The sequence below is a fragment of the Equus przewalskii genome, chromosome 25 (assembly GCF_037783145.1).
Source record: "Equus przewalskii isolate Varuska chromosome 25, EquPr2, whole genome shotgun sequence".
Lineage (NCBI taxonomy): Eukaryota > Metazoa > Chordata > Mammalia > Perissodactyla > Equidae > Equus > Equus przewalskii.
In genome coordinates, this window is record NC_091855.1 from 272,628 (window position 1) to 285,024 (window position 12,397).

A 12,397-nucleotide genomic window follows, 5' to 3' on the forward strand; every position below is an offset into this window, starting at 1 on the left:
TATATCAACATAAAAAGCTTCTGCACAGCTAAGGAAACCATCAATAAAATGAAAAGACATTCACCAACTGGGAGAAAATACTTGCGAATTATATATCCAATAATGGGTTAATATCCAAAATATATAAAGAACTCATACAACTGAACAACAAATAAATGAACAACCTCATCAAAAGTGGGCAGAGGATATGAACAGACATTTTTCCAAAAAACGTGTACAGATGGCCAACGGGCACATGAAAAGATGTTCAACATCACTAATTATTAGGGAAATGCAAATAAAAGCTACAGTGAATATCACTTCACACCCATCAGAATTGCTATTATTAAAAAGATAAGAATTAACAATTGTTGGAGAGGATGTGGAGAAAAGAGAACCCTCATATACCGCTGGTGGGAATGCAAACTGGTGCAGCCGTTATGGAAAACAGTATGGAGATTCCTCAAAATTGAAAAGTAGAAATACTACATGATCCAGCTATTCCACTTCTGGATATTTATGCAAGAATATGAAAGCATTAATTCAAAAAGATATATGCACCCCTATGTTCATTGCAGCATTATTCTCCATAGCCAAGACTTGGAAGCAACCTAAGTGCCCATCAATGGGTGAAAAGGTAAAGAAGATACGAAATATATATACACAAAGGAATACTTCTCAGCCATTAAAAAAGATGAAGTTGTGCCATTTTGACAACATGGATGTATCTTGAGGGAATTACACTAAGATAAATAAGTCAGACAGAGAAAGACAAAGACCGTATGATTTCACTCATATGTGGAAGATAAAAAAACAAACACACGGATACGGAGAACAGATTGGTGGTTACCAGAAGGTAAGGGGGTGGGGAGGGCAGAGGTAAAGGGGCACATATATATGGTGATAGATGGAAACAAGAATTTTGGTGGTGAACACGAATGCAATGCAGTCTATACAGAAGCCAAAACATGACGCACACCTGAAATTTACATAACGTTATAAAACAATGTGACCTCATTAGAAAAATAAAACAAAAAAACAAGTATAACAAAAACAACAACAAAGAAATCAGGCACACACAAACTTAACTACAGGATTCGAGTTAACATCATCAGTAAGAAGAGAGATTAACTTCACTGATCCCTTGATACGATGCACCGCTGAAGGCACATCATCTTTGTGGTTCTTCTCAAAAATGTAAAATCTCAATCTAATCATAAGAAAACATTAGAAAGATTGAAAGCGAGTCTAACAAATAACTGTATTTCAAAAGTGTCAACATCATGAAAACAAGGAAAGACTGAAAAATTGTCCCGGATTGGAGAAACCTGAGAAGCCATGACGGGTAAATGCAATGTGGGATGCTATTGGAATATTTGAAGTGAAAAAGGACGTTAATGGATAAATTGCTGAAATCCAAATAAAGAATGTTATTTAATTAATTATTTTACACTAAGTTGATTTCTTAGTCTTGGCAATTGCGCTATGTTTATGTAAGATGTTACATAAGACGTATTAGGGATGCTGGGTGAAAGATACGCAGAAGCTTTGCTACTTTTTAACAGCTTTATTGAAATGTAATTCACATAGCATACAATTCACTCATTCACAGTGTAGAATTCAGTGGCTTTCAGTGTATTCACGTATTTGTGCAACCAACACCACAGTCAACTTAGAACCTTTTTAATACTCCCTCCAAAATACCCACACACCTGTTGGCCATGACCTGCGTCCTCCCCAGCCATAGGCAACCACTAATCAACTTTTGAGTACTATAGATTTACCTGTTTTGGACACTTCATATCAATGGACTCATACAGTTTATGGTCTTTGTGACTGACATCTGTCACACAGCATAATGTTTTCAAGGTTTATCTCTTTCGTAGCTTGTATCAGAACTTCATTTCTTTTTCTTGCCAAATGATATTCCATTGTATGGCTATACTAAATTTTTTATATTCATTCATCAGTTGATGAACATTTGAGTTGTTTCCACTTTGGGGCTATTATGAATAATGTTGCCATGAACATTTGTGCACAAACCTTTGTGGGGACATCGGTTTTCATTTCCATTGGGCATATGCCTAGGAGTAAAATTGCTGGGTCACATGGTCACCACATGTTTAGCCATTTACAGAGTTGTCATGTTGTTTTCCAAGCACCTGTGTCTTTTTACATTTCTGCCAGCAGTGAATGAGGGTTCCAAATGGTATAAATATCACTTGTTATTGTCTGTCTTCTTAAATTATAGCCATCCCAGGGACGTTGAAGCAGTATTTCATCGTGGCTTTGAATTCCATTTTTCTGATGGCTAACGAGGTTGAGCATCTTTCCATGTACTTTTTGGCCATTTATATATGTCCTTTGGAGAGGTGTCTATTCAGATCTTTGACCCATATTTTAGCTGGGTTATGTGTCTTATTTTTATAGAATTTTAATAGTTCTTTATATGTTCTAGATACAAGTTTCTCATCAGACACATGATTTATAAACAGTTTCTTCTATACAGTTCATTGTCTTTTCACTTTCAGAATGGTGTCCTTTGAATAGAATAAACTTTGATGATATCCATTTTAGCTAGTTTTTCTTTTGTAGTTTGTGCTCATTGTATCACATCTAAGAAACCATTGCCTAATCCCAGGTCACTATGATATATGCCTATGTTTTCTTCAGATAGCTTTGTACTTTTAGCCCTTTCGCATAGGTCTTTAATCCACTTAGAGTTTGTCTCTCTGTGTGCTGTGAGGTAGAGATCCAATTTCATTCTTTTGTGTGAGAATATCCAGGTGTCCCAGTACCATTTATTGAAAAGACTATTTTTCCCCAATTGAATTTTCTTGGCATCATTATTGGCAATCACTGTAAATGTGAGGGTTTATTTCCAGACCGTTAATTATATTTTATTGAACTCTCTGCAGTATTTGTGCCACTCTGATGTTGCAAAGTCTAAAATCATTTCAACATTTAAAAAGTAACCTTATCCATTTTGGGCTTGTAGCTTTCATTTCATTGAATTTTCCCTATGTTTACTTACTTCTGCTGGTTTAAACTCTCAATGACTGGGGGAAATTTAAGGAGAACCTTAAAGAACATCATTTTATGTCAAAACTTTCCATTCAACCTCATAGATTTGCCCATTTTAATTATATGTTACTGGGATGTAAAATAAGATACATACAATTTCAGAACTATGACATCTTCCTAGTGAATTAAACTTTTTATCAATATATGTGATTATTTTAAGTCTACAGTCATCCTTTCAAAGTAATGCCTATCTTCTCTGATCCCAAATTACATTAAAATTCTCTTGCTTTAGCTGGTATGATTTTTATCATCTGTTCCATTGCAACCTCTTTCTCCTCAAGCTTTAGACGTTACATGTTTAAACACCTACACTTGTATTTTTAAATTCATATATATCCTTCTTTTACATTTAAAAAGAGTTAATCCATTTAAATTTACAGTGATTATTGAGAAACATGAATCAGTTATAGCTGTCTAATATTCTTCTTTTATATTTCTGCTAGTTTCTTGTTTTCCTTTACATTTACTTATTCTTTTTCAATCCATTTTTTCATCTGTCACTTTGGAAAATATTCACTCCTGTTCGATTGTGTAGGTTGTTACCATAGAAATATACCAAGCATTTTAAGTTAAGAAAGTTGAATTTTAATTATTTCTACCATTTTCCACACACCTGACATTTGTTAGAATGCTTCAGCTCCAATCCACCCTGACAACTGTGGCCATTGTGTAGTTCCTTAATACTTTTTTCTTTTATTTTTAACCCAGCAAATTAGACATTACATTAGCACTTTTTCACATGAAATAGTAAGATATATACAGGACATACAGTAGGAATAGTTTATATATTTTATATGCAATCTTTTATATGTATTACGACTATCTACTCCTAGTCTGTGGTCTAGCTTTTCCCTCTCCTGACAGTATCTTTTGAAGAACAGAAGTTCTTAATTTTAAAGAAGTCCAGATTATCAATATTGTCTTTTGTGGATTGTGCTCTTTGCTTTCTCTTTCTCTTTGTCCTACCCCAGGGGATATTTTCATATTTATTCTTCTAGAAGATTTAATGTTGTAGCTTTCCCATTTAGGTTTGTTTCGAATTAATCATTGTAGTCATTCATATTTCCACCAAGGAAAATTTTCCCATACAGATATCCTTTTGTTCCCAAGAGCATTTTTTTTTGCAAGGTTACAGTTACCCCAGTGAAATCCAGTGGTTCTTTTACCATAATCAAGGGCTTTATATGTGTTGATCTATTTAAGGACTTATTATTGTGTTCCTTTTGTCTATTTATCTAAACGTTTGAGTGGTATTTGCATGTGTTCTTTGGAAAAATGTCTATTCAGATCCTTTGACTATTTTTTCATTGGATTGTTTGGATTTTGCTATAGAGTTGTATGTGTTCTTCATACATTTTGAATATTAACCTCTTATCCAATAGATGATTTGAAAATATTTTCTCCTGTCCATAAGTTGTCTTTTCATTTTGTTAACCATTTCTTTTGCTGTGCAGAAGATTTTTAGTTTGCCACAGTCCCATTTATTAATTTTTGCTTTTCTTGCTTGCACTTTTGGTTTCATATCAAAAAAAATTCATTGCCAAGACCAATGTCAAAGACCTTTTTCCCTATGTTGTCTTCTAGGAATTTTACTGTTTCAGTTCTTATGTTTAATTCTTTGATCCATTCTGAGTTTATTTTTGTGAAAGGTGTAAGATAGGGACCAATTTCACTTTTCTGCATGTGGTTATCCAGTTTTCCCAACATCATTTACTGAAGAGGTTATCTTCTTTCCATTGAGTATTCTTGGCTCCGTGGTCAGATAACAGTTGGCTATATATGCGAGGTTTATTTCTGGGTTCTGGCTTCTGTTCCATTTGTCCATGTATCTATTTTTATGCCAATGGCAAACTGTTTCGTATACTATAGCTTTGTAGTGTAATTTGAAACCATGAAGTTTGATGCCTCCAGCTTGGTTTTTCTTTCTCAGAATGTATTTGGCTATTTAGGGTCTTTTGTGTCTCCATACAAATTTTAGGAATTATTTTTTTCTATTTCTATGAAAAATGCCATTTGAATTTTGATATGTATTGCATTGAATCTCCAGATGTGTTTGAATAGCATGGACAGTTTTACAACATTAATTCTTCTGATCAATGAACATATGATATCTTTCCATTTGTTTGCATCTTCTTCAGTTTTTTCCATCAAAGTCTTATAGTTTTCAGTATACAGATCTTCCTCTTCCTTGGTGAAATTGATTCCTAAATATTTTATTGTTTTTGATGCTATTGTAATGGAATTGTTTTCTTCATTTCTTTTTCAGATGTTTTGTTATTAAGGTATAGAACCACAACTGATTTCTGTGTTGATTGCCGGAGTCCAGCTCCAACAGAGTCCAGGTTCCTGAGGGATGAATGGCATTGGCGAAGAGATTGAGACTGCACACCAAGTTGGTGAAAGCAAGTCTGAAGTCTTTATTGGCAAACGTGCATTTATATATATTTTGAGGATTACATAAGCGTCTGAGGTACATCTATTTTCTCCCCTGAAGTAGCTTGATTTTTCCCCATGATATCATTTTACTTCCTTAATTTATTTGGGTCATCAGCAATTTCTAAAGGTTACTTCCCTTATTCAGTCTTGGGAAACAGCCGTTCTTTCCATTTTCTGGGTAAGTGCAGTTAATATTTGTAGATCTCTACAGTATTCTTTGTAGGGGGTGAGACTCGGGTTATGTGGGAGGACGGAATAAGCCTTGGGGCAAAGGTGAGCCAAGGTACATTTAGACCAGGCACATACAGGTCCCCACATCCTCTTATATAACTCCCACACTGAGACATCTGACCCTTTAACCCTCTTTCCTCAGCAGGGCCCAGGGGATGTTGAAGGAGTGTTAGTCAGAAGAGGATCTTTCTTGTCTATTACAGGGGGATTCACCTTTCCCAGAAGATTCCCCTGGGTCAGCACAAGCGTCATGAAGAAAGCCAATACAGCAACTGGTAACAGCAGATTGAGCAAGGAGGACCCTTGGCCGTTCCTTCTGGGGTTGCTTTGCAACTCACGTGCTTCATATGCCCATCTGTGTCACTGGGCTGCAGCGGTTGCAGGACGGTGTCTGGCAGTTGATTTTGGATCCTGCAACTTTATTGAATTCTTCGATTACTTCTTACAGCTTTTTGGTGGAGTCTTTAGGGTTTTCTATATGTAAGATCATATAGTCTGCAAAGACATTTATAATTCTTTCTTTCCAATTTGGATGCCTCCTATTTTTTCTTTTTTTTGCCTGTTTGCTCTGGCTAGGACGTCCAGCACCAAGTTGAATATGAATGGTGAGAGTGGGCACTCTTGTCTTGTTTCTGATCATAGAAGGAAAGTTTCCAACCTTTCACTGTTGCATATGATGTTGGCTCTGAGTTTGTCATGTATGGCCTTGTGTTGAAGTATATTCCTTCTATACCCAATTTGTTGAGAATTTTTATCATGGAAGGATGTTGTATTTTGTCAAGTGGTCCTTCTGCATCTGTTGAAATGATCATTTGATTTTTTTCTTTCATTCTATTAAAGTTGCACATAACATGGATTGATTTGCGTACATTGAACCATCCTTACAACCCTGGCACAAATACCTCTTGAACATGGTGTATGCTTCTTTTAATGTGCTGTTGAATTTGGTTTGCACAGTTTAATTTTAATTTATTTACTCATCATACCATTAGTGTCTGGAGAGTTGCTTTTCTACCTCTTTTTCTCTACATGTTTAAAATAGTTTCCTGTAGAATTAGATCTTGAAAATTTTCTGTTGCTCATTTTATATGAATTTAGTTTCCTGAACATTAGAAGGAAGCGTGGTTCAGGAGAGTTCTTTCTGACTTCACAGAGCTACAAATTCTTCTGTTTTAGTGACTTGCTAACAAGCATAGCAGCATCTCCTCTGAGAGTCTGTGGCTCTGTTTCCAGCCCCATCATATGTCTTCTCTTCCTTTCTTCTTCATTGTCCATGCCCTGCTCAGTTGTGATTCTATTCCCAGAACTTTCTTCTCAGTGTGGGGTTTCATGCACAAAGGGAAATTTGGCTGGTTGTTCTTCAGAATTTATGAGGCCCAGATTGCTGAAGTTCCTCTCAGATCTTACTCTTGACCCCTTGCACCTCTCCAATCCCTTGTACCCACGTGGTATTAGGTTAGGTGTAAGCCCTCGCATTTCCACTGATGTTCTCAAAATCCTTTCCAAAATTCCCAAGTATGCCTGTTGTCTCTTTTTTGTGGTTCTCTTGTTCTCGGGTACACTAGCAGCTCTCTTATGCTCCTACTCACTTTCCACAAAGAAGTTAATGACACGGTGGGTAGATGTTGAGGTTTTTATTGGTTTGTCCTACTCCATTTGTATTTTGCATTTTGTGGCATTTTAATTTCTCATATGGTTTTGTTGTCAATGATCTCCATGGGCTTTTTATTTTGTTTTCTATTTGCTCTGCAGTTTTTACGTGTTAGTTCAGAGAGATTAACAACTTACCACTACCACCTCCATCTTTCCATCTTTCTAGAAACTCTCACAATTTCTCATTTTTAATTTAACTTATGCTCATACAATAAAATGTGCATCTTTTATGAACAGTAATGGGGACCACTGTAGCTGATCCATACACAATTCATCTTCAGATTGGTTACTATATCAGAATGGTCATGAGTCGAAGGCCCTTTTGAAACATTCTTTGCAAAAGCATCTAAATACAATTGAAGTTTTGAGTATTGATCTTATAGCTGACAACGTTGTTGAACACCTTAATAATTCGAATAGTTTTTTATTGGTTCTCTTAGGACTTTCTATATACAAGGTCAAGTCATCTGCAAGTAAAGATTGTTTTCTTCTTCTTTACAAATATGCATGCCTTTATTTCTTTTCCTTGGTTAATTGCCCCCGCTAGAGGCTGTAATACAATGTTGAATAGAAATGGCAAAAGCAAATAGCATTGTCTGTTCCTGATGTTGTGGGGAAGGCATTCAGTCTCTCACGATTAAATATGACGTTAGCCATGGGATTCCTAGATGCATTCTAGCAGGTAGGGAGGTCTTCGTCTATTCCTACTTGGTTGAGTGTGTTTATTATGAAGGATTGTTGGATTTTTATTAAATACATTTTCCACAATATTGAGATGGCTATGTGGTTTTCTTCTTTATTCTATGTATTCAAAATATTTCACTCACTGACTTTTGTATGTTGAACATCACTCTTGTGTTCCTGGGATAAGTCCTACTTGGTCATGGTATAAAATCCTCTTAATATGTTGCTAGATACGATTCGCTCATATTTTTTGAGGATTTTTGCATCTATATTTATGGAAAATATTGGTCTGATGTTTTCTTTTCTTTGGATTTTTTTCCTGCTCTTCCTATTCCTAGTACTGGACCCACAGCATGATTTGGGAAATGTTTCTTCTCCTTTTGGTTTTTTAGAAAGCTCTTTATAAAATTAGTTCTAATTATTTTTTAGACATGGTAGAATTCACTGTAAAGCAATCTTGGGCTGAACTTATCATTGTGGGGATTTAAAAAGTATATTTATTTAATGTCTTTACTCCTTATAGGACTACTCAAATTTTCTTTCTTTCTTTCTTTTTTTTTTTTTTTTTGAGGAAGATTAGCCCTGATCTAACATCTGCTGCCAATCCTGCTCTTTTTGCTGAGGAAGACTGGCCCTGAGCTAACATCCGTGCCCATCTTCCTCCACTTTATATGTGGGATGCCTACCACAGCATGGCTTGACAAGTGGTGCCATGTCCACACCTGGGATCCAAACCTGCGAACCCTGGGCTGCAGAAGTGGAACGTGCACACTTAACTGCTGTGCCACTGGGCCAGCCCCCAAATTTTCTATTTCTTTGTGATATAGTTTCAATGGTTTGTGTTTCTTTAGGGACTTTATCATTCCATCTAAGATATCTAAATCATGGTAAAGTTCATAGTGTGTCCTTGTGGTTTGTAGTATAGATCATAGTATAACATATGGTTCATAGTATGCACTTATAATCATTTTTATATCTGTAAAGTCAGTAGTAATGTCATCTCCTTTGATCCCTATTTCAGTAATTTGAGTCTTCATCCATTTTTTTCTTGGTCAGTCTAGCTACCGGTTTGTCAACTTTATTGATGTTTTCAAGGAAAAACAACTTTTGGCTTTCTTGACTTTCTTTATTCAGTTTCTATTCTCTAGTGAATTAATCTCTGCCTTCATCTTTAGTATTTCCCTCTTTCTGCTTGTTTTATTTTTAGTTTGCTCTTCTTTTATTGATTTGAGATCTTTCTTCTTTTTTCCCCTTCATTACCCCATTCCTCAGAAGTAAGTCACTCTGTCTAGCCTACCCTCATGGGAGAGATGCACATTCCTGAATTTTTAAGGTTTGTTAAAACATTTTTTTAAAAATTGTGTAAAAATATACAGGACATACAATTTGCTATCTGTGATCATTTTTAAGTTTTATACAATTCCGTAGTGCTAAGTACATCCACACTGTTTGTGCAACTAGTCTCCAGGAGTCTTTTCATCTTTGAATATTGAAAATCTATCCTCATTAAGCAATTCCCTGTTCCCTCTGTTCCCCATCTCTTGGCAACCACTTTCTTCTCTATTGATTTGACTACTCTGGTAACTTATATGAATAGAATCATGTAGGATTTTTTTTTATGTGCCTGGCTTATTTCACTTAGCATAGTGTCCTCAAGGTCCATCCATGTTGTAGCATGTGTCAGAATTTTCTTCCTTTTTAAGGTGGAATAATGTTCCCTTATAAGTGTATACCACATTTTGCTTATCCATTTATTCCTTGGTGGAAAAATGGGTTGGGTCCACCTATTGGCTGTCGTGAATAATGCTGTGTTGAACATGGAGGTACAAATATTTCCTCAAGACTTTGCTTTCAATTTTCTTGGGTGTATACCAAGAAGTGGAGTTGCTGGATCATAAGTTAATCCTATTTTTGGTTTTTTGAAGAAATGCCATACTGTTTCCCATACTTCTGTTCCACATGTTACATTCCCACCAACAGTGCACAAGGGCTCCCATTTGTCTACATCTTTGCTGACACTTTTGGATACTAATCTCTTATCTTATCACATATATGATTTGCAAATAGTTTCTTCCATCCTGTAGGTGGCCAGAAGTTTTAAAATTCTGATGCAGTCCAAATTATCTATTATTACTTTTGTTGCCCGTGCTTTTGGTATCATCCCTAAGAAATCACTGCCACATCCAATGTCATGAAAATTTCTCCCCTATGTTTTCTTCTAAGATTTTAATTATTTTAGCTCTTATGCCTATGACTTTGATGCATTTTGAATTATTTTTGTATATGCTGTGAAGTAAACATACAACTTCTTTTTCATGCATGTCTAGTTTTCCCAACACCATTTCTTAAAAAGAATGCCTTGCCCCATTGAATGCTCTTGGCAAGATCTTTCTTATTATTTAATATATTTATAACATGTATTTAATGTAATTTAATGCATTAATTGATAATTAATGTAATAATATTTTTAAGTGATATGATTTCTAAATATATAAAATATATTTATGGCTACAAATTAATTTCTCTCTAAACACAGCATTAGCAACATCTCATAGGTTTTGGTATACTGTGTGTTCACTTTCGTTCACCTCAAAGTATTTTCTAATTACCTTTGCAATTTCTTCTTTGACCTTGATCTTTTAGGAATATGCTGTTTCATTTTCACACTTGTGAGTTTCCCAAATTTCTTTCTGCTATTGATTTCCAATTTCATTCCATTGTGATTGGTGAACATATGTTCATGTTGTCAAGCCTTTTAAATTTGTTGAGGCTTGTCTTATGGCACATCAAATGATCTCTCCTGGAAAATGTTCCACGTGTACTTGCAAAGAGCATGTATTTTACTGCCATTGGGTGAGTGTTCTATAGATGTCTGTTAGGTCTAGTTCATTTATCGTGTTGTTCAATCCTTCCAACCGTTTGTTCACTTTCTACCTAGTTGTTCCATCCATATTGAAAGTGAGGTATTGCAGTTTCCAACTATTGCTGTGGCATTCTCTCGCTCTCCCTCCATTTCTGTCAGCTTTTGCTTTCTGTGTTCTGGTAAACTGTTATCAGATAGTTCTACATTTATAATTATTACATACTCATGGTCTAACACTTTTATAATTATAAATTATCCCTCTTTATTTCTAGTAACATTTTTTGTTTTAAAGTCTATTTTGTCTGATATTAGTGTAGTCACTCTAGCTTTCCAGTGGTTGATGTTTGCACGCTAGGCTTTTTTTCAGTTTTTTAAAACTTTCCACATTTTATTTATATTTTGAACCTACTGTATGTATCTTGTAGACAAACTATAGTTGAATATTGTTTTCCATTCTTTCTGACAGTGTATTTTCATTGGACTATTTAATCTGGTAAACATTAATGGTATTGATTCATATATTAGGATTTATGTTTTCCTTTTCACTTTCCGTTTTATATGTCTTATTCCTTTTTTTAACCTCTATGCCTCCTTCACTGCATTTTATTGGCATAATGAGTGTTTTCTAGCGCAACAGTTTAAAATTTTTAATGATTCTTTCTACTGTCTATGTTTGGAGTTATTTTCTTGGTTGCTCTAGGGCTTACCAGGTATATCTTAACTTATTAGAATCAACTTCAGATTTATACTAATCAATTTTCGTGTGATATACAAATATTATTCCTAGATAGCTCTTTTCCCTCTTCCCCTTTGTCATGTTATTAGTATTATACATATAAATTCTACATACATAACAACCTCAACTATATATCATTTTAATTATTACTTTATGCTATTTTATGTCTTTAAAGAAACTGAAAGAAAAGAGACAAATATACAATTATAGTTTGTTATGCTAACCTTCATATTTACCATTTCTGGTTTTCTTCATTTGTTCCCGCGGATTTCAGTTACTGTCTGGTGACATGTCCCTACTCCAGTACAGTTTTGTTCCCACCAACCTCCTTCTGTACTCTTATTATTTAATGCATCACATTGTTCTACTTTATAGGCCCAAGAATTTGATTTTACAAGTACTGTTTTATTTAATTGCTTTTGAAATCAGTTGAGAGAAGAAAGTGGAAGAAATGTGCATTTAGATTGTCTTTTCTGTTGACACAAACACCTTGCTGATAGCCTTTGTTTGTTTGTGTGGATTCTAATTACTGTCTAGGATCCTTTGTTTCCAGTCCTTTGCTTTCAGCCTGAGAAATTCTCTTTGGTATTTCTTGTAAAGCAGGTCTGCTAACAATGAATTTTCTCATTTTTTGGTTTTCACTTTATTTCACTGTCGTTTTTTAAAGATAGATTAAGTGGATATGAGATTTTCCGCTGACAGTTTTGTTCTTACGGCACTTTGAATAAGTC

At 35.0% G+C, this 12,397-nt stretch overlaps 1 protein-coding gene across 3 annotated transcripts in view; it reads right to left on the bottom strand.

Moving 5' to 3' along the window:
• LOC103545303 (ral guanine nucleotide dissociation stimulator-like) overlaps positions 1-12,397 on the bottom strand; it is a 254,438-nt gene that overhangs the window by 142,608 nt on the left and 99,433 nt on the right. The window lies entirely within an intron of this gene.